The 26,189-nt window shown below is 44.2% G+C and overlaps 1 protein-coding gene across 1 annotated transcript in view; it reads left to right on the forward strand.

Moving 5' to 3' along the window:
• The first annotated feature begins 22,310 nt into the window (after positions 1 to 22,310).
• Positions 22,311 to 26,189, forward strand: part of LOC109920942 (natural resistance-associated macrophage protein 2-like) — a 53,804-nt gene continuing 49,925 nt past the window's right edge. Inside the window, exons 1-2 of the mRNA XM_048599290.1 lie at positions 22,311 to 22,329; positions 25,519 to 25,625. The gene's annotated coding sequence lies outside the window, so the exon portion shown is untranslated. The remainder of the gene's footprint in view (positions 22,330 to 25,518; positions 25,626 to 26,189) is intronic.

Here is a 26,189-nt window from a genome sequence, read left to right on the forward strand (position 1 = left end):
CCACCACCGACGCTCAGTAGCAGCAGTGTGTACTATCTACAAGATGCTCTGCAGAAATTCACCAAAGATCCTCAAACAGCACCTTCCAAATCCATCACCACTTCCATCGAGAAGGACAAGGGCAGCAGATACATGGGAACACCACCTTCTGCAAGTTCCCCTCCAAGTCACTCACGATCCTGACTTGGCACTATATTACCATTCCTTCTGAGTCGCTGGGTCAAAATCCTGGAATTGCCTCCCTAAGGGCATTGCGGGTAAACCCACAGCACATGGACTGCAGCGGTTCAAGAAGGCAGCTCACCCCCACCTTCTCAAGGGGGCAACTAGGGACGGGCAATAAATGCTGGGCCCAGCCAGTGAGACCCATTTCCCACAAATGAATAAAAACCCTATTCCAGGAGACATTAGTAGCTGGCTCCACTTACTAATTTTAAAGAAAGAGTTTTAAATTCTCAGTCAAATCCGAGGGAGAGGCTGAACAGGCTGGGGCAATTTTCTCTGGACCCTCAGAGGCTGCAGGGTGACCTTATAGAAGTTTGTAAAATCATGAGGGGCATGGATAGGGTGAATAGTCAAGGTCTTTTTCCCAAAGTGAAGTCCAAAACTAGAGGGCATAGGTTTAAGATGAGAGGGAATAGATTTAACAGGGACCTAAGGGGCAACTTTTTCGCACAGAGGGTGGTGCGTGTATGGACCGAGCTGCCAGAGAAAGTGGTGGAGACTGGTACAAATACAACATTTAAAAGGCATCTGGATGGGTATACAGTCCCTCTGTTCCCAGGATCACTCAAGTGAACCTTCTCAAATGCCAGTGTATGAACACAAGCTTCTGTATGTGCACATCATTCCTTTACCACTGAGCTATCTTCCCTCCATCAGCAATGGTTATCTGTTTATTCCTGAAACACAGACTGTCACCTCTCAGGAAGAAAAAAAACCCCGATTTCTTTGCAGAGGTTGGTATTCTGAAAATAAGATTAGCCAAAAGATTATTTTTGAAGGCAAAAACATTTTTTTTACATCATTCTTAGTTTCTATCCTTTCATTTTTATTGTTTTGGCATTGTTTGGATTCTATTCAAAAGGTGAGGAAGACAAAAAACGGGGAACTACAGGCCAATAAGCCTCACATCTATTGTTGGAAAACTATTGGAATCAATTATTAAGGAAGTAATGACAGAATATTCAGAAATTCATAATCTCGTCAAGCAGAGTCAGCATGACCTCAAATTAGAGAAATCGTGTCTGACTCATTTATTGGATTTTTTTGAGCAAGTCTCAACCAGAATGAATAGAGAGGAAGCAGTGGATGTGTTGTATTTTGACTTTGACAAGGTGTTCGACAAAGTGCCTCTCATTAGATAAGAGCCATGGTGTGGAAGGCAGCATAGTGGCATGGATAGAGACTTGGCAAATGGGCAGGAAACAGCGAGTGAGAATAAGGGATACGTTTTCAGGTTGGTAACCTGTGACCAGTGGAGTTCCAAAGGGATCAGTGCTGGGATTGTGACTGTTTACAATATATATCAATGGCTGGGGGGAAGGAAATGAATGTACTGTAGTCAAATTTGCAGACGACTCAAAAATATGTGGAAAGGCAAGTTTTTGATTTGATTTATTGTTGTCACTTGTACCTAGGTACAGTGAAAAGTTTTGTTTTGTGAGCAGCACAGGCAGATTATACCATACAAAGTGCATTAGGGTGATAGAACAGAGCGAGAAATACAGTGTGTTACAGCTGCAGAGAAGGTGCACAAAGAGCGAAATCAACATTAAATTAAAAATTTGAGAGGTCCATTCAGAAGTCTAATAACAGCAGGGAAGAAGCTGTTCTTGATCCTATTGGTCCTTGTGTTTAAGCTTTTGTATCTTCTGCCTGATGGAAGAGGTTGGAAGAGATTTTAACCGGATAGGGGGTGTGGTCTTTGAATATATTGGCTGCTTTCCCAAGGCAGTGGGAAGTGTAGATGAAGCCAATGGATGGGAGGTTGTTTTGCATGTATTATCTTACTGTCCTGGGCAGAGCAGTTGCTGTACCAAGCTGCAATGCATCTGGATAGGATGCCTTCCATGGTGTATCTATAAACATTTATAAGAGCATTTATGGACATGCTGAATTTCCTTAGCCTCCTGAGGAAGTAGGGGAATTGTTCTGCTTTCTTGACTGGTGCATCAACGTGGGTAGTCCAGGACAGATTGTTGGTGCTCGTCACTCTAGGATCTTGATGCTGTCTCGACCATCTCCAGCTTAGCACCCTCGATGTAGACAGGGGTGCGCCCTCCACCTTGCTTCCTGAAGTCAATGACCAGCTGTTTAGTTTGGCTGACACTGAGGGAGGGACTGTTATCTTTACCCGACACCACCAAGCACTCTATCTCTTTCCTGTATTCGATCTTGTTGTTTGAGAACCGGCCTATAACGGTGGTGTCATCAGTGAATTTGTACATGGGGTTAGGGCAAAATTTGACCGCACAGATGTGACTTTGTTTATCAAAAACAATTTATACGGAGATATTGATAGTTAAGTAGGTGGGGAACTAGTTGGCAAATGGAGGATATGTGAGAAAATGTGAAAAAAAGCAAAGAACTGTGGATGTTGGAATCAGAAATAAAAACAGAAGTTGCTGGAAAAGCTCAGCAGGTCTGGCAGCATCTGTGGAGAGAGATCAGAGTTAATGTTTCGGGTCTAGTGACCCTTCATCAGAACTGGAATGTTGGCCCCTTATTTCAAGGAAGTTGGAGTATAAGAGTAGGGAAGTCTTAAAGGTGTTGGTCAGACCACAGCTGGAGTACTGTGAGCAAGATTTGGTCCCTTATTTAAGGAAAGGTATCATTTTATTGGAGGAAGTTCACAGAAGGTTCACTGGGATGATCCCTGGTATGGAGCGATTGTCTTATAAACAAATGATAAACAGGTTGGGACCCTACTCCCTGGAGTTTAGAGGAATGAGAGGTGATCTCATTGAAACATATCGGATTCTTAAGGGGCTTGACAGGGTAAATGCTGAGAGGATGTTGCCCCTCATGGGAGAGTTTAGGATCAGAGGGCACAGTCTCAGAATAAAGGGGCACTATTTAAGACTGAGATGAGGAGGAATTCCTTCTCTCAGAGAGTTGTGAGTCTTTGGAACTCCTTGCCACAGAGAGCTGTAGAGGGAGAGTCTACATGTACTTAAGGCTGAGATAGATTCTAGATCAGTCTGGAAATTATGGGGAAAATGCTGAAAAGTGGGCGTGGGGAATATTGAATCAGCTATTATCCTATTGGATGATGGAATAGGCTCGAGGGGTTGAATGGCCTACTCCTGGTACTATTTCTTGCAGTCTTAAAGCAAACAGCTTTTCCCCCCACAGAGTGTATAACCAGAAAACAGAGTAGGTCAGAGGGCACAGTGTATGACAGAGGAACGCGACTTGATGCACGAGGCCGGTTCTCAAACAATGACAAGACAGAATACAGGAAAGAGATAGAGTGTTTGGTAGTGTGGGTTAAAGATAGTAGTCTCTCCCTCAAGAGTCCTGGGGAGCTGGAAGGGAGGCCAGCAGGTGAGTAGGTGGGAGATAACAAGGTGTAGAGCTGGATGAACACAGCAGGCCAAGCAGCATCAGAGGAGCAGGGAAGCTGACGTTTCGGGCCTAGACCCTTCTTCAGAAAGTAGGTGAGAAGGTGGGATGGTCGAACTGCGTGGTTACAAAGGGGTTGGTGAGGGTTTTGGCAGCCAATGAGCTGTAGGCTGGGTCATGTTCAGAAAGTGAAAATAGACAGTCCTATTGATTGTGTGGAAATGTGGTTCAAAGTTCATCTCAGAGTTACACAAAATTCCATAGATATTACAGCACAGAAAGAGGTCATTTGGCCAATGTGATCTGTACTGGTGTTTACATTGCACATCATTCACCTCCTGTTTTATCTACATATTCTGAGGCTTTCCAAATCTCTTTCTGTTCTCTGCTCTATCATGGACCTGCTTCCTTTTGAAACCAGAAAAAGCGATTTCCCACAGCCACTTCCTGTGCAAGAGAGTTCCACATTCTGATTATTCTCTGAATGACAACGAGAACAAGGTTCACTGCAGATTAGTTCAGTCTCAGGCAGTGACCAATGACAGAGATTCAATCAGCGATTGAATTATTAAAAGCTTACAGTCGGTCAGGAGGCCATTCAGCCCAGTAAGTCTCTGCAGGCTCTCAGCAAGTACATCACTCCATTCCTCACTTTCCCACAAGTTCTGCAAATATATTTCTTCCAAATAAGTATACAATTTCATTTTGAAAACCATGGTTGAATTTGCAGGAGGTTATTGCACGTCTTTAGCCAAAAGCTAATAGCTAGACATTATTGGTGGTGACACCAGCTCACACAGTACTGGAACCTGAGGGTGAAAGGTTCCAGTCCAATCCTCAGTCCCATTTGTGAATGAACATGGACTGCTTCAGTATCTGAGGAGTCACGAATGGTGCTGAACATTGTGCAATCATCAGCGAACATCCCCACTTCTGACCTTATGATGGAGGGAAGGTCATTGATGAAGCAGCTGAAGATGGTTGGGCCTAGGACACTTCCCTGAGGAACTCCTGCAGAGATGTCCTGGAGCTGAGATGACTGACCTCCAACAACCACAGTCCAATGATATGCAGGTTAGGTCGGCTAGCCATGGGAAAAGTAGGGTTACAGGGATAGGGTGGGATGCTCTTTTGAGGGTCATTGTAGAGTCGATGGGGCCCCTATCTGCACTATAGAGATTCTATGGTATGCTCAAAGGTTGATGTCAAAGGTTGTCACTCTCACCTCACCTCTGGCATTCAGTTTTTTTGCCTATAGAATCATACAGGATAGAAGAGGCCTTTCAGCCTATTGAGTCTGCACTGACAAAACAAATCTAACTCAATACATTTCCCACTTTCCCGCACTAGGCCCATTGCCATAAATGTTATGAAATTTCAAGTGCTCATCCCCAGTATTTTTTAAAGGTTGTGAGATTTCCTGCCTCAATTACCCTCCCAGGCAGTGCATTCCAGACCCCCACCACCCTCTGGGTGAGAAATCATTTTCCTCAAATCCCCTGTATGAGCTCCCCCGCAGCCTTCCCTACTCCAAAGAAAACAACCCGAACTTATCCATCCTCTCTTCATCACTGTAATGCTCCATCCCAGGCAACATCCTGGTGAATCTCCTCTGCACTCCTTCCAGTACAATCACACCTTTCCTATAGTGTGAAGACCAGAACTTTACACAGTACTCCAGCTGTGGTCTAACCAAAGTCCTGTACAGCTCCAACATAACCTCCCTGTGCTCTTATAATCTATACCTTGACTGATAAAGGCAAACATCCCGTATGCTGCCTTAGCTACCCCATTAATCTGTCCTATCACCTTCAGGGGTCTGTGGACAAGCATCCCGACAACTGTCTGTTCCTTTGAACTTCCTAGCTTAAACATGTTTGAACCAAGGCTGTAATGAGATCAGGAGCTGAGTGGCCCTGGCAGAACCCAAACTGGGCGTCACTGAGCAGGTTATTGTTGAGCAGATGCTGCTTGATAGTGCTGTTACTGACACCTTCCATCACTTTACTGATGATCAAGAGGACACTGATGGGGTGGTAATGGGCCAGGTTGGATTTGTCCTGCTTTTTGTATACAGATATTTCTCCAATAACGTGATGGTTGGATTCTTGTGTGACCTTGCACTATAGAAAATTACGCTATCGAAAATTGCTATACCAGTACAGCAGAAAGTTTGCAATATTCCAACAGCATCCACTATTCATCAATCATATTACAGCCAACTTGTGTTAATGAAACATGTATTATAGCAGAACTACCCGTACAGGACATACCTGGGCACTTTTCCATGTTGTCGGGTAAATCTTTTCTAAACTCTCTCCAATTTAATAATATCCTTCTTGTAATAGGGCACACAGTACTCCAGAAGAGGCCTCACCAGTGTCCTGTACGAAGATCTATTTGAAATTTATCCCATCTAGCACAGTGATAATGCCACAGAACATGATGGAGAGTATTCTCAACTTGAAGCCCTTTGATCTCATCCTAAATGGCACTTGTCAGCATTAACGCTTTCAAAGCCTTTTAGATCCACATACAACCGACAGCCTTACTGTAGCCCCCTACGGCTCAGCAAACTTTATATAATATTGTGTCCAGTGCTGGTCACCACACTTTTAGAAAGTTGTGGATGCTTTGCAATGGTTACAGAGAGGGTTTACCAGGATGTTGCCTGGTATGGGGGATTTTGTCTATGAAAAAGGATGGACAGATTGTGTTTGTTTTCACTGGAACACAGGAGTTTGCGGGGTGACCTGATAGAAGTTTGTAAGATTATGAATGCCATGGATAGAATAGAAAGTATGAGGCTTTTTCCCAGGGAGGAGGTGTCAATTACTAGGGGAAACAGGTTCAAGGTGTGAGGTGGGGGGATGTTTAAAAGAGATGTGAGAGGCAGGTTTTTCACACATTGGATGGTGAGTGCCTGGAACGTGCTGCTAGAGGAGGTGGTGGAAGCAGACACAATAGCAGCATTCAAGAAACACCTGGACAAATACATGAATAGGAAAGGAATAGAGGGATATGGATCCTGCAAGTGAAGACAGTTTTAGTGTGGAAGGGCAAAACATGTCAGTGCAGTCTTGGAGGGCTGAAGGTCCTGTTCCTGTGCTGTATTGTTCTTTCCTCTTTGTTAATAAAAGCCCCAGCCTATCCAGCGTCTTCTTACAATGACTCCCTGCCTGTTGTTTTTGCCTATGCTGGAGCTCAGCTCTGTTATTTTTACCAAGTACAGTTTGTGCTTTTCAATCAGCAAGAGTCTCTTTGGCTTCTTCCTTTCCCCACAGTGCCCTGTTGAGTTTGGGTGAATGATAAAGATGTGCATTTTGGGATCTACCGGATTGTATGCGAGGAAATCAATAAGGTGCATGGATGAGAGATTCCTGTCAGGGACTCTAATCCAATGAAGCTGGCCTGGTGTAACCAGCCTCAATCTCTCAGTTTCACAAAACTGTTGTGGGGTTTTGACAAACCAAGGTAACAGGTGATGTGGTCAGCAGCAGGGACTTTCCTGCAGTACCAACTGTGGCTATGCGAACAGATGTTACAGCTGCTGCTTTCAGTAACTGTTTTGGGTAAACCATTTCCCCTGCCACATCCATCATGACACTTGCTCTCTTGAAAGAAGGTGGTTGGAGCTCAGTATTTACCAAAGATCCTTAATGCTTACTGCATGAAATCTGTTGTGGTCTTGTCTGTTGTTATTTTCAGTGAAGAGAATGAGAATGAGAGGGCACGGTGTACAAACAAGGAACGGGCAATGTAAGATAAACCTTTTCAAACAGTGAATAATGAGGATCTGGAATGCACTGCCTGGGTCTGAGGTGCAGGCAGGTTCAATTGAGGCATTTAGGAGGCTATTGGATGATTATTTAAAAGAAACAATATGTAGGATGAGATAACAAGGTGTAGAGCTGGATGAACACAGCAGGCCAAGCAGCATCAGATGAGCAGGAAGGCTGACGTTTCGGGCCTAGACCCTTCTTCAGAGGGTTATGGGGAAAAACAGGAGATTGGTCCTACGTTAAAATGTTCAGGAAACCAGTACAGACTTTTTTTTCTTCATTCACAGGGTGAAGGTGTCACTGGCTAGGCCAGCATTTATTGCCCATCCCTAATTACCCTGAGGGCAGTTTAGTGAACCAGATGGGTTTTTTCCTGCAGTTGGCCATCAGTAGAATCTTAGCTCCAAATTTTGATTACATTCAAATTCCACCATCTGCTGTGGTATAATTCAAACCCAGGTCCCCAGGACTTTACCCAAGACTCTGGATTATTAGTCTTGGGATGATACCATGAGGCCATTGCCTCCAAATGATGGACTGAATGGCCTCCTGCTGTATTGTAACTGTTCTGTGATTCTGTGGGTCCCTTAATCCTTTTGCTGACCTCTTTAAATTCCCTTCTTTCAAGATGGCAATGAAATAGTACATTTCCGCCGGAGCTTGTCCACTATGTCTGTTCATATTTTTTACTTTCCTCCCTCTTTTTTTCTACTTTTGTATTTTTTATCCCTCCTCTTCTCTCTCTCCTGGCCCTCCGACCTCCCAGCCTCGGAACTCCTGGTGTCTGACCTTGCTGCCTCTGAGCTTGCGGACTCTGAGCTCCTGGCATCAGCATAGACCTGACCAGGTGGCCATTCGGCCTGGCGTTGTGATATCCCAGCAGCCTAGTGTGGTGGTCTTCGGGCGGCCCCTCAGCCTAACGTGGTCTCCGTGTGGACTTCCAGTCTCAGGGAGGATAGCGGTCAACATCGACTAGGTCAGAAGAACGTTTCTCTATACTTTTATTTATTCCTAAATCTGCAATGCCAGACATTTTTTTTAACTTCTCCATTTTTCCATGAACTATTGTAACATACTGTTAAGGGTTTAGACGGGGTGGAATTTGTTAAATGTGTTCTGGAAAGTTTCCCCAAGCTGTATATAGAGGGTCGTACTCAGGAAGAGGCAAAACCCGACCTCCTCTTGGGAAATAGGGCAGGACAGGTGACTGAGGTGACAGTGGGGGAGCACTTTGGGACCAATGACCATAGTTTTATTAATTTTAATATAGTTATGGAGAGGGACAAAACTGGTCCACAGGTTCAAATTCTAAACTGGGGCAAGGTGAATTTTGATAGAATTAGACAGGAGCTTGCAGGGGTTGGTTGAAGCAGTTTGTTTGCAGGTAAAGGGACCTCTAGCAAGTGCGAAGCCTTTAAAAGTGTGATAGCTAGAGTTCAAGATCCATATGTTCCTGTGAGGGTGAAGGGCAAGGTTGGCAGGAGTAGGAAACCCACAATGACAAGTGATATTGAGGCTTTGACCAGAAAAAAGAAGGAGGCATGGCTCAGGAACAGGTAGCTGGGATCAAGGGAATCCCTGGATCTATATAGGGAATCAAGAGTTTACTGTAGAAGGAAATCAGGAGGGTGAAAAGCGGGCATGAGATAGCTTTGACTGAGAAGATTAGGGCGAATCCAAAGAGATTCTTTAAGTATATTAAAGGGAAAAGACTAACTTAGAGAGAGAATAGGACCCCTCAAGGACCACAGTGGACATGTATGTGTGGAACCATAGGAGATGGGCAAGATCCTCAATGAATATTTCTCCTCTGTTTTTACCGTGGAGAAAGACATGAAGATTTGGCAACTTGGGGAATTTAGTGGCAGTATCTCAGGGACAGTTCATATCACAGTACAGGAGGTGTTGGAAATATTAGAATGTATAAAAGTGGATAAGTCTTCTGGTCCTGATCAGATATATCCAATAACCCTGCAAGAGGCTCGAGAAGAAATTGCTGGGGCCCTGGATGTTATATTTGCATCATCGTTAGCCACGGGTGAGGTCCTGGAAGACTGGAGGGTAGTGAATTTCTTCTTTATTCTTTATTCATTTACGGGATGAGGGTGTTGCTGACCAGGCAGCATTTATTGCCCATCCCTAATTGCCCAGAGGGCAGTTCAGAGTCAACCACATTGCTGTGGGTCTGGAGTCACATGTAGGCCAGACCAGGTAAGGATGACAGTTTCCTTCCCTAAAGGACATTAGTGAACCAGATGGGTTTTTCTGACCATTGACAATGGATTCATGGTCATCATTAGACTCTTAATTCCAAATATTTATTGAATTCAAATTCCACCATCTGCCGTGGTGGGATTCGAACCTAGGTCCCCAGAGCATTATCTGGGTCTCTGGATTAACAGGCCAGAATAATACGACTAGGCCATCACCTCCCCGAATGTTGTGCCCTTATTCAAGAAAAGCTGCGGAGAAAAATTTGGGAATTATAGAACAGTAAGCTTAATATCTGTGGTAGGTAAGTTACTTGAGAAGATTCTGAGGGATAAGATATACATGCATTTAGAAAGATAGGGTTTGATTAGGAGTAGTCAGCATGGCTTTGTGCGTGGGAGATCATGTCTCACAAATTTGTGAGAGTTCTTTGATAAAGTGACCAGGAAGGTTGATAAGGGCAGGGCAGTTGATGTAGTCTATAAGGATTTCAGTAAGGCCTTTGATAAGGTCCCGCATGGTAGGCTGCTCTGGAAGGATAGATCACATGGAATCCATGGAGAGTCAGCATATTGAATACACAATTAGCTTGATAGTAGGAAGCAGAGAGTAATAGTGGAAGGATGTTTGTTGGACTGGAGGCCTGTGACTAGTGGTGTACCTCAGGGGTCGGTGCTGGGCCCATTGTTTGTTATCTCTATCAATGATTTGGATGAGAATGTACATGGCATGATTAGTAAGTTTGCAGATGACACTAAAATAGGCGGTACAGTGGACGGTGAGGAAGGTTATCAGAAATTGCAGTAAGATCTTGATCAGCTGGGGAAGTGGGCCGAGAAATGGCAAATAGAGTTTAATATAGGTAAGTGTGAGGTGTTGCATTTTGGAAAGTCAAATCAAGGTAGGAGTTTCTTGATGAATGGTAGGGCCTTAAGGAGTGTAGTGGAACAGCAGGACCTTGGAATTCAGGTGCATGGTTCTCTGAAAGTGGAGTCACAGGTAGACAGGGCAGTGAAGAAGGCTTTTGGCACACTGGCCTTCATCAGTCAGGGCATTGAGTATAGAAGTTGGGAAGTTATGTTACATTTGTACAGGACGTTGGTGAGACTGCACTTGGAGTGTTGTGTTCAGTTTTGGTCACCTTGCTATAGGAAGGATGTTATTAAACTGGAAAGAGTGCAGAAGAAATTTATAAGGATGTTGCCAGGACTCAAGGGACTGAGTTATAGGGAGAGGTTGGACAAGCTAAGACTGTTTTCTTTAGAGTGTAGGTGACTGAGGGGGATCTTACAGAAGTGTATAAGATCATGAGAGGCATGGATAGGGTGAATGCACTCAGTCTTTTTCCCAGGGTTGTGGAATCAAGGACGAGAGAGCATCAGTTTAAGGTAAGAGGGGAAAGAATACATGGGAACCTGAGGGGCAACTTGTTTACACAGAAGGTGGTACACATATGGAATGAGCTGCCAGCGGAAGTGGTTGAGGCGGGTACATTAACAACATTTAAAAGGCATTTGGATAAATACATGTATAGGAAAGGTTTAGAAGGATATGGGCCAAGTGCAGGGGGATGGGGTTAGCGTGGATGGACATTTTGGTCGGCACGGACCAGTCTGGGCCGAAGGGCCTATCGCTGTGCTGTTGGACTCTATGACTCTAAAAGCTGTACCTAGGGACTTTGTACCCATGATGGCACAATAGCAGCGACTTACGTGCTTTTCACGGTACTTAGTTGAGTACATGTGACAATAAAGGTAATTCTATTCTTTTACCAATGGAAGGGGTATATACCAATCTTCTCTTTCACAATTTCAAACTTTTCTCTTGAATCTCCTATATCCTTATTTCCTCTAAGAAAAACAGTTCCAATTTCTCCATTCTATCTCCATAATTGCTTCCATCCATAAATCCTTTTTTGGTCCCCAATTAGCCCTTTGCCTTTTCCTGCCATTTTATGTTTCTGCCTTCAGAAGATTTTTTTCATTCCCTTTGGCAATTGTTCCCAATCTCTGGTCGTACCCTCTCTTTGCTTCTGTTATTGTTTTGTCACTGTCCCTCTGAGCGTTTTAGAACATAGAACATAAAACAGTACAGGCCCTTCAACCCACGATGTTATGCCAACCTATTATCCTACTAAGATCAATCTACCCTGCATACCCTACATTTTACTATCCTCCATGTGCCTGTCCAAGAGTCGCTTAAACATCTCTAAAGTATCTGACTCCACTACCACTGCTGGCAACGCATTGCACACGCCCACCACTCTCTGTGTGAAGAACCTACCTCTGACATCTCCCCTATACCTTCCTCCCATCACTTTAAAATTATACCCCCTTGTGAGAGTCATTTCCGCCCTGGGAAAAAGTCTCTGAATATCCACTCTATCTATGCCTTTCATCATTTTGTACACCTCTATCAAATCACCTCTCATCCTTCTTCATTCCAATGAGAGAAGTCCTAGCTCTCTCAATCTTTCCTCATAAGACCTGCCCTCCAGTCCAGGCAGCATCCTGGTAAATCTCCTCTGCACCCTCTCTAAAGCTTCCACATCTTTCCTATAATGAGGTAACCAGAACTGAACTCAATTTTTGTAGTCTGCATGTTCACACTTATCCTCAGACACAGCATCTAAACCTATAACCACCTCCATCTAGAAGGATAAGGACAGCAGATACATGGGAACACCAGGAACACAAACAGAAGTTGCTCGGAAAGCTCAGCAGTTCTGGCAGCATCTGTGAAGAAAAATAAGAATTAACGTTTCAAATGAGATGACCCTTCTTCAGAATTGGGAACATCACCCTCTTTAAGTTCCCCTCCAAGCCACTCACCATCCTGACTTGGAAATATATTGCCATTCCTTCACTGTCGCTGGGTCAAAATCCTGGAATTCCCTCCCTAAGGGACATTGTGGGTCAACCCACAGCACATGGACTGCAGTGGTTCAAGAAGGCAGCTCACCCCCACCTTCTCAAGGGGCAACTAGGGATGGGCAATAAATGCTGGGCCCAGCCAGTGACACCCACATCCCACAAATGAATAAAAAGAATTGTCAGTCGAATAGTTCCTTTCTCTCTCTCTGCCATCCTTTTTTGTCTTTCCACATCAAGAGTGCTGTCAATGGGTTTGTCCTTCCTTTACCCCTCATGGGTATGTGTCCTGGGGACTTGGACTCTGAGGAATAGAATCGGTGACGTTGGACAGAAGACGATGAGCTAGATTTTCCTGGGATTTGGGCATTACCACTGCCATTACTGATGCTGATAATTCTGGGCTGCACAGTGTAGGGGGTGTGTAATGAAGCTGCTGTCTCCTGCCCAAATGTTGTTGGCTTCATTGTGAAGGTGGCCTCTTTAGATGGCCCACAGCTAACATTAATCCAGGCCAGTGTTTTGAAATTAAAGTGTTACACACTAACTCAGGGTGTTGTGAGAAACGAGGTAACTTCTGCCTGGAATTGGGATTTGTTTGACAGTTCTCATGTCATAATGCAGTAAGATAAATTATATGTGTCTCAATATAAAGATTAATGAAAGGATTTTGTTTTGACAAACAAAGTGCACTTTAAATTGACCAGTATCTTGAAATTAGAATAGTCTTCAGTTCTGAGGAAGTGTCACTGGCTTGAAACATTAACTCTGCCGTCTCATCACAGATGCTGTCAGACCTGCTCCAGCAATGTGTGCTTTTGTTTGATTCAGATCCCCAGCATCCACAGCTCTTTGTTTTATTATAGAAATGTCTTCAAATAGTTTAGAGTACATTATCCCATGGATTCAGAACTTTTGAAATGGTCAGCAAAACTTCTCAGTTTTGGACTCAATGTCTCTAGACCAGGGCAACAAGGTGCAGGGCTGGATGAACACAGCAGGTCAAGCAGCATCATAGGAGCAGAGAGGCTGACGTTTCGGGCCTAGACCCTTCATCAGGACTTCATTTGTTTGGAGAACCAAATCTCAAAATGTACTGCCACTGTCAAAGATCAATACACCAACACACCAAAGTCCTCCTGTTCCTGCAGTTAATACTGACTTCCTCTATCCTTCTGACAAAATGCATTAGCTCACAGTTCTCTGTCTGAAATGCTACCTGGCACTTGTCTGCTGCCTGTAGTGATGAGGGTTCAAGATAAACAATTATTATTATTTGAAAAGTTGGATTCTAAAGTAGATAGTGCCATGTAGCACTTGCAGTTTGACTGTTATTGCTGTATTATGTCCATTGAAGAGGGAAGACAGAGTTTCATTTTCATTTCAGATGAGTTTGCTGAGTGATGTCAGTTTGCCTAGAGTTTGTGGAGTTAGAAGCTGAAGCTTTTCATCCTGCACTCATCCCAACAAGAACTCAAGAAACAGCCTTGAGAAAAAGGGATATCTTTTATGCAGCAGGAAAACTGAGCACTGATTGGTTGGGCCATCATTGGTAAGATCCAGCAAGAACAGTTTACTGTCAATCCATAAAATCATTAGATGTTGCAGCAGATGTAGGTCATTCAGCTCATTGGGTCTATCGCACCACTTAATTCAATCATGGATGATGTGATAACCTCAACTTCACCTGCCTTTTGACAGAGAAAAAAGTTACAATATGGCATCCTTCATATACCTGTTGCCCATAAACCTTGATTCCCTTACTGATTAAAAATCTGCCTTTTTGCAGCCTTTCACTATTTAAGTAATATTCAGCTCCTCTATTCTTTCTGACGCAGTGCATAACCTTATATTATTCCACATTATATTCCATCTGCCAAGTATTTGCTCATTCACTTAACATGTCGATATTCCTCTGCACACTCTCTATGCCATCCTCACCACTTGCCTTCCCACTTATTTTCAAACTTATCGATAGTGCATTCACTTGCCTCACCCAAGGCATTAATAAAAATTGTAAATAATTATAGCCCCAGTACTGATCCCAGCAGCAGGTGCTGGTGTAGTGATATTGTCCCTGACCTAGTAATCCAGAACCTCAGGTTCATGTTGTAGAAACTTGGGTTTGAAGCCTACCAAAGCAGATGTTGAAATTTGAATTCAAATAAAAGCTAGTACCTATGTAACTGCTTTCAATTGTTGTAAACACCCACCTGGTTCACCCTTGCCCTTTAAGGAAGGAAATCTGCCTTTCTTTCTAGGTGTGGCCTAGTTGTGATTTCAGATTATGTGTTTCTAAATGCTCTCCAATACATCTTTTATAATAGTCTCTAACACTTTCCTAATAACAGATATTAAGCTAAATGACATGTAGTTGCCTGCTTTCATCTCCTTCTCTTCTAAAATAAATATGTTACGTTAGCAGTCCTTCTGAAGTGCACAGAATCTAAGGATAACTGGACGATTATGCCCAATGCTTCAACTATCCCTGTAGTTACTTCCTTTAATATCCCAGGGTGCATCTCATCAAGTCTAGGGGACTCAATGGCCTTTATCCCCATTAGGTTTCCTGACACTTTTTCTTTAGTGATAGTTATTGTAGTTATTCTGCCTCTTGAATATTTAGTCATTTTGGAATGCTATTAGTGTCTTCTACTGTGAAAAAATAAAGTGTTTATTCAATTCCTCTGCCATTTCCTGATTCCCCATTATTTCCCCAGCCTCGTTCTCAAAGGGGCCTATGTTCACTTTGGTTTCTCTCTCCAAAATCATATATTTAGAGAAGCTCTTACCGTCTATTTTTATATTACTTGCTAGTTTGCCCTTATAGATTATTTTCCCCTTATTATTATTTTTGATCATTTTTGTTGGTTTCTAAAACTTTCCCAATCAACTAGCTTACCACCAATCTTTGCCATATTGTAATTCTTTTCTCTATGAATTTGATACTTTCCTTAACTTCCCTGGCTAACCCATGGTTGACTTATCTCCTTCTGGGAATCCTTCTTCCTCTCTGGGAAGAAGTCTTTGCTGTGAACCGTGCACATTTTACTTGAGCTTTCTTTCATTACTGCTCAACTCTTTGCTACTAAACTCCTTTCCCAGTTCCCTCCAGCCAGCTCTGTCTCATCCGGATGTATTCACCCTTAGTAAAATTATTGTCACATGTACTCAAGTTCAGGGATAGAGGAGTACAATGAAAAGTGTACAAAGTTGACATTCCCAGTGCCATCTCAGGTACAAAGGTCTAGGTGCAAAATCTGAGGTATAAAGTAGAAAAATAAAGAAACAGAGTTAGAAGTTCAACATTACAGTCTTTCTGAAGTGCTTTGCCGTGGGTCTAAATCTGGGCTGTTCCTCCCCAACACTGACACCATCACCAGCATGAAACAGTCCCTTCTGCCTTCAGTCCCTTCACCACGACGCTGCTGCAGAACCATGTCACCATTTTTCAGCACCGTCTTATCTTGACCAGTGATGCTACCGCTATGAGACTGCACTGGGCTGATCTCGGCAACGCAGCGGCCATTGAAGCTGCCAGGTACTAGACCGGGCACTGGGCCCAAACCCGCCTCCATCCACTGGGAGCACAAACTTGACTCCCTCTGCCACCACAGCTGCTGGGAACAAACCTCACCTCCTTGATGCTGTCTGAGTTCCCACAGAAGGTAAGTAAGGTTAAAGTAAGGATAAAAAAGCAGAGAAAGAAGATAATAAGTAAAAGCAGATGGAGCAGTCAAGCTCCTGAGCTCAGGAGCCAGCATGCTAAACTTCCACTCCACTGCCATCTTGTCCAGAAGAGATTTAAGAACTTATTTAAGTTTTGCACAGTTATGTCTGATCCACATTTCTTCCACTGAATGCTATATTTTACCATGTTAAGGTCACTGTTCCCTAGGGAATATCTTACCCTGAGATCATGTATTAAATGTGTCTCATTACACATCACCAGATCCAAAATTCCTGATTGGATTCATAATATATTATTCCAGGAAACTGTCCCAAATACATTATAATGAATGCGCATTCTATTTCAATCTGACTATCCCAATCTACATGGAGATTAATGTTACCCATGATGAAAATACTGACTTTGATTTGTGTCTTAGTTATTTTGTGATCTAATTCCTGTCCCAACAGGTTGCTACTGTTAGTGAGTTTTCACTGTGACTATGTCCTGGCTCCATCCTGTTGGATGGACCATCTGGGACCCTGTGTTGTGAGAGCTACTGCTGATTTTCAGTCAGAGTCACAGAGCTGTACAGTACGGAAACAGACCCTTCGGCCCAACTTGTCCGTGCTGACCAGATATCCTGAATTAATATAGTCCCATTTGTCAGCATTTGACCCATATCCCTCTAAACTCTTCCTATTCTTATGAAGAGAGGTTGAGTAAGTTAGGTCTGTACTCACTGGAGTTTAGAAAAATGAGAGAGACTTGTTGAAACTTACAAGAATCTTATAGGGACTTGATAGGGTAAATGTAGAAAGATTGTTTCCCCTTGTGAGAGAATCTAGATGTCATAAACTCAGAATGAGGAGTCATCCACTTAGGACAGAGATGAGGAGAAATTTCTTCTGTCAGAGAGGAGTGAATCTGTGAAAATCTTTACAACAGAAGGTTGTCACGGCTGCGTCATTAAGTACATTTGGAAACTGTGCAATTTGAATTCACTTAAAAAGAAATCTGGAATTAAGAATCTAATGACGACCGTTCAACTTTTATTGATCGTTGGGGGAAATCCCATCTGGTGCTCTTTAGGAAGGAAACTGCTGTCTTCACCTGATCTGATCTATATGTGACTCCAGACTCACAGCAATGCGGGCAGCTCCCAGCTGCTCGCTGAAATTGTCCAACAAGTCCTTGTGTTGTAACAAATAACAACAAAGTCAAAAGAAAGTTAAACTGGCCTGACCACCTGATGCTGATCTAGTCATCAGTAATTGAGAGGTGGTATGAAGGTTTCTGATATTATTGTTATTTGAAGTCCAAACTGAACCCATAGCTTTAAGTTTGACTGTATTTCTAGATAGTGTGGGTTAAGAAGGGCAGGTCTTTGTTTGATTTTTGAGTTCTGTGGCAGGTATCAGAGTGTCTGGAAAAGTGTTATAGATTTATAGAGACATAGAGCTGTACAGCATGGAAACTGACCCTTCGGTCCAACTCATCCATGCAGACCCGATACCCTAAATTAATCTAGTCCTAGTTACAGCATTTGACCCATATCTCTTCAAACTCTTCCTACTCATATACCCAACCAGATGCCTTTTAAATGTTGTAATTGTGCCAGCCTCCACCACTTCCTCTGGTAGCTCATTCCATACATGCAACACCCTCTGCAGGAAAAAGTTACCCCTCAGGTCTCTTCTAAATCTTACCCATACAATCCCTACAGTGTGGAAACAGGCCCTTCAGCCCAACAAGTCCACACCAACCCTTGGAGCATCCCACCCAGACCCATCCCCTTATAACCCATCTGAGCTATACATCCCTGAACACTACAGGCAATTTAGCATGGCCAATCCACCTAGCCTGCACATTTTGGACTGTGGGAGGAAACCAGAGCACCCGGAGGAAACACATACAGACACGTGGAGAATGTGCAAACTCCACACAGACAGTCGCCTGAGGGTGGAATCAAACCCGTGTCCCTGCTGCTGTGAGGCAGCAGTGTTAACCACTGAGTCACTGTGCTGTCCCCTTAAACCTTTCACCTTAAACCTATGCCCCTCTAGTTTTGGACTCTGCTGGAGGAAAAGACCTTGGCTATTCACCCTATCCATGTCCCTCATGGTTTAGCAGAATACAGGGTTAATGGAAAGATTCTTGGCAGTGGGGAGGAGCAGAGGGATCTTGGGGTTCATGTCCACAGTTCCCTGAAAGCTGCCACCCAGGTGGGTAGAGTTGTTAAGAAGGCGTATGGTGTGTTAGCTTTCATTAATAGAGGGATTGAGTTCAAGAGCCGTGAAGTTATGCTCCAGCTATACAAAAGCCTGGTTCGGCCACATCTGGAGTATTGTGTCCAGTTCTGGTCGCCTCATTACAGGACAGATGTGGAAGCGTTGGAAAAGGTGCAGAGGAGATTTACCAGGATGTTGCCTGGAATGGAGGGAAGGTCTTACGAGGAAAGATTGAGAGAGCTCGGGCTTTTCACTTTAGAACGACAAAGGATGAGAGGTGACTTGATAGAGGTGTACAAAATGATCAGAGGTATAGATAGTGTGGACAGCCAGAGACTTTTTCCTAGGGTGAAAGTAGCTATTATGAGGGGGCATAGTTTTAAAGTGAGTGGAGGCAGATATAGGGGAGAAGTCAGAGGTAGGTTCTTTACTCAGAGAGTGGTCGGGGCGTGGAATGCATTGCCGGAGAGGGTAGTGGAGTCGGCCTCATTAGGGGCATTTAAGCAGCTATTGGATAGGCATATGGATGATAGTATAAGGTAGGGGTGGAGGTTACATAGACCTTAGGATTAACAAAGAACAAAGAAAAACAAAGAAAATTACAGCACAGGAACAGGCCCTTTGGCCCTCCAACCCTGCGCCGATCCAGATCCTCTTTCTAAACCTGTCACCTATTTTCCAAGGATCTGTATCCCTCTGCTCCCTGCCCATTCATGTATCTGTCTAGATACATCTTAAATGATGCTATCGTGCCCGCCTCTACCACCTCTGCTGGCAATGCGTTCCAGACACCCACCACCCTCTGCGTAAAGAACTTTCCATGCATATCTCCCTTAAACTTTTCCCCTCTCACGTTGAAATTGTGACCCCTAGTAATTGAGTCCCCCACTCTGGGAAAAGGCTTCTTGCTATCCACCCTGTCTATATCTCCCATGATTTTGTAGGCCTCAATCAGGTCCTCCCTCAACCTCCATCTTTCTAAAGTAAATAATCCTAATCTACACAACCTCTCTTCATAGCTAGCGCCCTCCATACCAGGCAACATCCTGGTGAACATCCTCTGCACCCTCTCCAAAGCATCCACATCCTTTTGGTAATGTGGCGACCAGAACTGTACGCAGTATTCCAAATGTGGTCGAACCAAAGTCCTATACAACTGTAACATGACCTGCCAACTCTTGTACTCAATACCCCGTCCGATGAATGAAAGTATGCCGTATGCCTTCTTGACCACTCTATCCACCTGCGTTGCCACCTTCAGGGTACAATGGACCTGAACACCCAGATCTCTCTGTGCATCAATTTTCCCCAGGGCTTTTCAATTTATTATATAGTTCGCTCTTGAATTGGATCTTCCAAAATGCATCACCTCGCATGTGCCTAGATTGAACTCCATCTGCCATTTCTCCACCCAACTCTCCAATCTATCTATATTCTGCTGCATTCTCCGACAGTCCCCTTCACTATCTGCTACTCCACCAATCTTAGTGTCATCTGCATTACGGTAAAAGTTTAGCGCAACATCGTGGGCTGAAGGGCCTGTACTGTACTGTACAGTTCTATGTTCTATGTTCTATGTTCTAAAATCAGTGCATTGAGTATAGGAGTTGGGAGGGTCATTTTGAGGCTGTACAGGACATTGGTTAGGCCACATTTTGGAATACTGAGTGCAAATCTGGTTTCCCTGCTATAGGAAGGATGTTGTGAAACTTGAAAGGGTTCAGAAAAGATTTACAAGGATGTTTCCAGAATTGGAGGGTTTGAGCTATAGGGAGAGGCTGGATAGGCTGGATCTATTTTCCCTGGAGCATCAGAGGCAGAGGGGTGACCTTATTGAAGTTTATAATCATGACAGACGTGACTCAGGGTTGGACAGGACTGGCACCTTATTGTTCCAGGGTGTAGATGCTATAGGAAGGATAGGAAGGAGGGGGCAACAGAGGAGGGGGGAGTGGCGTTTTTGATTAGGCATAACATTATTTGGAGCAACAATATCTATGTGAGAGCGAGGAGCTTTATTGAAATGGGAACAAACCAGGAGGTCCGGCTCATTCTCACAGAGTGGAGACGTTTCACAAAGCAATCATCTAATTTGTGTTTAAGCTCCTCAGGGTAGAGGATTTTCACTGAATACAGGAGACCAGACTGTGTGAAGTACAAGTGAAATGCTGCTTCATCTGGAAGGTGTGTTTGGGCCTCGGATAGTGAGGAGGGAGGAGTTGAATGGGTAATGGCTTCAAATTTCACAATTGCATGGGAACGTGATGTGGTAAAGTGAGGAAGCATAAGGAATGATGGAGGAATGGCCAAGGGTGTCCTGTAGAATGCTGACAGTGGAGGGGAGGGGAAAGTGCAGGCGATATCTTGCTGGAGGTAGTGGAAATGGTGGCGCCTGGTGAGTTGGAAGGGAGGCAGTGCACAAGAGGAGAGGCTGATGCAGCTGCCAAGAGCCATTAACCGATTCAAATGACCCGCACACCAGAGCATTTTCAAACTACAATAAAGACCATCTGATATCCTGCCAGAGGCATGGGCATGAAGCAATTGACAAACCAGAATCTGACAATGAGACAAACAGTGATAAACACAGGTTCAACACTTCAATTTCATGGGAAACATTAATGTCATCACACTGTCAGAAGTATAGAAAAGTGTGAAGTGATTCATTTTGGAAGGTCAAATTTGAATGCAGAATACAGGGTTAAAGGCAGGACTCTTGGCAGTGTGGAGGAACAGAGGGATTTTGGGGCCCAGGTCCATAGATCCCTCAAAGTTGCCACCCAAGTTTATAGGGTTGTAAAGAAGGCATATGATGTGATGACTTTCATTGGCAGGGGAATTGAGTTTAAGAGCCGCAAGGTTATGCTGCAGCTCTATAAAACTCTGGTTAGACCACACTTGGAATATTGTGTTCAGTTCTGGTCGCCTCATTATAGGAAGGATGTGGAAGCTTTAGAGAGGGTGCAGAGGAGATTTACCAGGATGCTGCCTGGACTGGAGGGCATGTCTTATGAGGAAAGGTTGAGAGAGCTAGGGCTTTTTTCATTGGAGCAAAGAAGGATGAGAGGTAACTTGATAGAGGTGTACAATATGATGAGAGTGGATAGTCAGAGACTTTTTCCCAGGGCAGAAATGACTATTACGAGATGGCATAATTTTAAGGTGATTGGAGGAAGGTATAGGGGAGATGTCAGAGGTAGGTTCTTCACAAAGACAGTGGTGGGTGCGTGTGGAATGCGCTGCCAGCAGTGGTAGTGGAGTCAGATACTTTAGAGACATTTAAACGACTCTTGGACAGGCACATGGAGGATAGTAAAATGTAGGGTATGCAGGGTAGATTGATCTTAGTAGGATGATAGGTCGGCACAACATTGTGGGCTGAAGAGCCTGTACTGTGGTGTACTGTTCTATGTTCTATGTTCTGTTTGCAAAATTTTAGATCAACCATCTCTAGTTCAATGAACTTTCAAACTGAACTTCAAAAAAATTGATTACTACTTGTTGTTGGCTAGCATTGACACAGGGCCATGTGAATTCTAAAAAAAACCTGGCCACAAAAATAGGAAGCCACAAGGAAACATGTAAATGTAAGTGTTTCAGTGCTGAACAGTCACATAGTGCATGTGCAGGCTCATTAGCGCTGGACTTAAGGACAAAGCCAGGTGGAACAGAAAAAACTTCATAAAAATACAATCACAAATGAAGTAAAACTGAGCAGAGTGATGGAGCTGGAGGCCAACCGGTCTCCTGGTTCTCTCTGACATCATTGTAGTATCTTCAAAGAGGTCACTAATGAGTCAATGTTAATTTCTCAGAAACTGCTCCGATCAGGAAATCTTCCATCTGACTGCAAAGTAACAAATATGACCCCATTTTGAAGAAAGGAGAGAGGCAGAGAACAGGACACGAGAGGCCAGTTAACCTGATACAGTTTGTGGAGAAGCTGTTCGAATGATCATGAAGAGATGTTGTAACTGGGCACGTAGCAAAATCTCAAGGTAATCAGGAAGAGTCATCGAGGTTTTGTCAAAGAGAAATTATGTTTACCCAATTTATTGAAATTCTTTGAAGGAATAACATGCTGTGAAAAAAGAGGAGCAGATGTACTGTACTTAGATTTCCAGAAGATATTGGTTGGCTGGAAACTGAGACCAGGAATAAATGGGTCACTGTCTAAGGTCAAATTCCCCAGGGATCCTAGGGCTTCAACATTTTACAATTAACATCAATAATTTCGGTGAGGGGGGGAGGTGGGAGGTATTGTAACTAAATTACTGATGACAACAGGATCGTGAGGAACGTATGTTGTGAAGACAATAGAAGGAATTTGCAAACAGAAACAGAGAGGTTACGGGAGTAGGCAGATGGGATATAACATGGGAAAATGTGAATTTGTCCATGAAAAATAAAAAGGAGAGTGTGAATTAAACAGAGAATAACTGGACAGGTCCAAGGTGCAGAGGAATCGAGGTGTTCAAGTGCATGACTCACAAAGGATAATATACAGCTACAGCAAGTAATCACAGAGGCTAAGGTGATGATGTCCTTTATTTCAAGACAAAATGAACATAACAATAAAGATGTTATGATTCAGTTATACAGGCCATTACTGAGACCACATTCTAAATGCTGCGTGCAGTTTTGATCAACTTATTTAAGGGCTATGTAAATGTAGTGGAAGCAGTGCTTATGGGCTCTGGGTGTCATTGGCTGGGCCCAGCATTTATTGCCCGTCCCTAGTTGCCCCTTGAGAAGGTGGGGGTGAGCTCCCTTCTTGAACCGCTGCAGCCCATGTGCTGTGGGTTGACCCACAATGCCCTTAGGGAGGGAATCCCAGGATTTTGACCCAGTGCCAGTATATTTCCAAGTCAGGATGGTGAGTGACTTGGAGGGGAACTTGCAGGGGGTGGTGTTCCCATGTATCTGCTGCCCTTGTCCTTCTGGATGGAAGTGGTCGTAGGTTTGGAAGGTGCTGCCTGAGGATCTTTGGTGAATTTCTGCAGTGCATCTTGTAGATAGTACACACTGCTGTTACTGAGCGTCGGTGATGGAGGGAGTGGGATGTGTGTGGATGTGGTGCCAATCAAGCGGCTGCTTTGTCCTGGATGGTGTTGAGCTTCTTGAGTGTTGTTGGGGCTGTACCCATCCAGGCAAGTGGGGAGTATTCCATCACACTCCTGACTTGTGCCTTGTAGATGGTGGGACAGACTTTGAGGAGTCAGGAGGTAAGCTCTCGCTGCAGGATTCCCAGCTTCTGGCCTGCTCTTGTAGCCACTGTGTTTATGTGGTGAGACCAGTTGAGTTCTGGTCAATGATAACCCCCAGGGTGTTGATAGTGGGGGATTGAGCAAAGTGTGCAGACGACACTGAAAGTTTGCCAAGGGATATAGATCGGTTAAGTGAATGAGCAAGGTCTGGCAGATGGAGGGCAATGTTGATAAATGTGCAGTCATCCACATTGGTAGGAATAATAGGAAAAAAGGGACAATTACTTGAACAGTAAAAAATTGCAGCATGCTGCTGTGCAGAGGGACCTGGGTGTCCTTGTGCATGAATAACAGATGGTTGGTTTGCAGGTACAGCAGGTAATTAAGGCAGCAAATGGAATATTGTCCTCCATTGCTAGAGGGATGGAGTTTAAAAACAGGGAGGTTATGCTGCAGCTGTATAAGGAGATGGTGAGGCCACACCTGGGGTATTGTGTACAGTTTTGGTCTCCTTACTTGAGAAAGGATGTACTGGCACTGGAGGGGGTGCAGAGGAGGTTCACCAGGTTGATTCCAAAATTGAGAAGGTTACCTTATGAGAAGACATTGTCTAGACTGGGAGTGTACTCATTGGAATTTAGAAGAATGAGGGGGGAATCTTATAGAAACATATAACATTATGAAGGGAATAGATAAGATAGAAGCAGGGAGGTTGTTTCCACTGGCGAGTGAAACTAGAACTAGGGGCATAGCCTCAAAATAAGGGGGACCAGATTTAGAACTAAATTGAGGAGGAACTTCTTCACCCAAAGGGTTGTGAATCTGTGGAATTCCCTGCTCAGTGAAACAGTTGACACTACCTCATTCAATGTTTTTAAGGCAAAGATAGAGAGATTTTTGAACAGTAAAGGAATTAAGATTTCGGGGGGAGTTGGTGGGTAAGTGGAGCTGAGTCCACAGGAAGATCAGCCATGGTGTTATTGAATGGTGGAGCAGGCTCGAGGGGCCAAATGGCCTACTCCTGCTCCTGGTTCTTATGTTCTTATCTTTGTCTTAAATACACTCAATGAATTGGCCTCCATAGCCAATTCTCCACAGAGTCACCGCCCTCTTGCCTCTATTCTAAAGGGTTGTCCCTTCATTCTGAGGCTGTGCCCTTGGGTCTTAGTCTCTCCAACTAGTGGAAACATCTTCTCCACATCCACTCTATCCAGGCCTCTCAGTATTCTGTAAGTTTCAAAAGATTCCCTCTCATCCTTCCAAACTCCATTGAATATTGATCCAGAGTGCTCAACCGCTCCTCATATGACAAGACCCTCATCCCTGGGATCTTTCCTCTGGACCCCTCCAACACCAGCACATCCCTCCTTGGATACGGGGCCCAAAACTGCTCACAATATTCCAAATGCAGCCTGAGCACTGCATTATACAGGTCAGCAGTACATCTCTGTTCTTGTATTTTAGCCCTCTTAAAACGAATGCTAACACTGCATTTACCTTCCTAACTACCAACTGAACCTACATGTTAACCTTAAGGGAATCCTGAACCAGGATTCCCAAGTCCCCTTGTGCTTCAGATTCCTACAGCCTTTCCCCATAATCTATGCCAGTAATCTTTTTACCAAAGTGTATAACCTCACATTTTCTCACATTGTACTCCATCTGCCACTTCTTTGCCCACTCTCCCAGCCTGTCCAAATCCTTCTGCAGTCTCTCTGCTTCCTCAACACTACCCTGTCCCTCCACCTATCTTTGTGTCATCTGCAAACTTAGCAACAATTCCCTTTGTCCAAAGAATGGCTGAATCATGCAGGCTGAACTCGAGAGCAAAGCTCCAACAGAATGCTTTATTTGTGAATGAGGTTAATGTGAGCTATTGGTGACAGAAACTGTCACTTCCAACATTGCAACAAAATCACTTTCAGTTCCACATCAAAAGTCAATGAGTATTAAATTGAACTTCTCTTTTACTTAAACCAGAATCAGAGTTACGTATCTCGTTCACTCACAGACCAGAAAAACCCAGTTCTCAACCATGTTCCGATCACGGTGTTAAACTGAAACATTTCACTGGATTCCTTTGCCAGGTAAGACACTGCATTGTGCATGGTGGATGGAGGGGATAAATAGCATCTTTACACTGAACAAGGAGAGAATCAAGAGGCCAACGTAAACAACCAGATCCCTGTCCATCATGTCAACCCCCACAGGCAGCAAGCAGTTCAGGAATGTAGCATCTTACACAATCACCGGGACAAGGAACGCTGCACTGTCAGAGGGTCATTACCGAGGGAGCGCAGCACTGTCAGAGGGTCAGTACCGAGGGAGCGCCGCACTGTCAGAGGGTCAGTACCGAGGGAGCGCCGCACTTTCGGAGGGTCAGTGCTGAGGGACCTCCGCACTGTCGGAGGATCAGGCTGAGGGAGTGCTGCAATGTCGGATGGTCAGTACTGAGGGAGCGTCGCACTGTCAGAGGGTCAGTACAGAGGGAGTGCCGCACTGTCAGAGGGTCAGTACGGAGGGAGCGCTGCACTGTCAGAGGGTCAGTGTTGAGGGTGTGCCACACTGTCAGAGGGTCAGTGCTGAGGGAGTGCCGCACTTTGGAGGGTCAGTACTGAGGGAGTGCCGCACTGTCAGAGGGTCAGTACCGA

Source organism: Rhincodon typus, chromosome 7 (assembly GCF_021869965.1).
Source record: "Rhincodon typus isolate 14 chromosome 7, sRhiTyp1.1, whole genome shotgun sequence".
Taxonomy (NCBI): Eukaryota; Metazoa; Chordata; class Chondrichthyes; order Orectolobiformes; family Rhincodontidae; genus Rhincodon; species Rhincodon typus.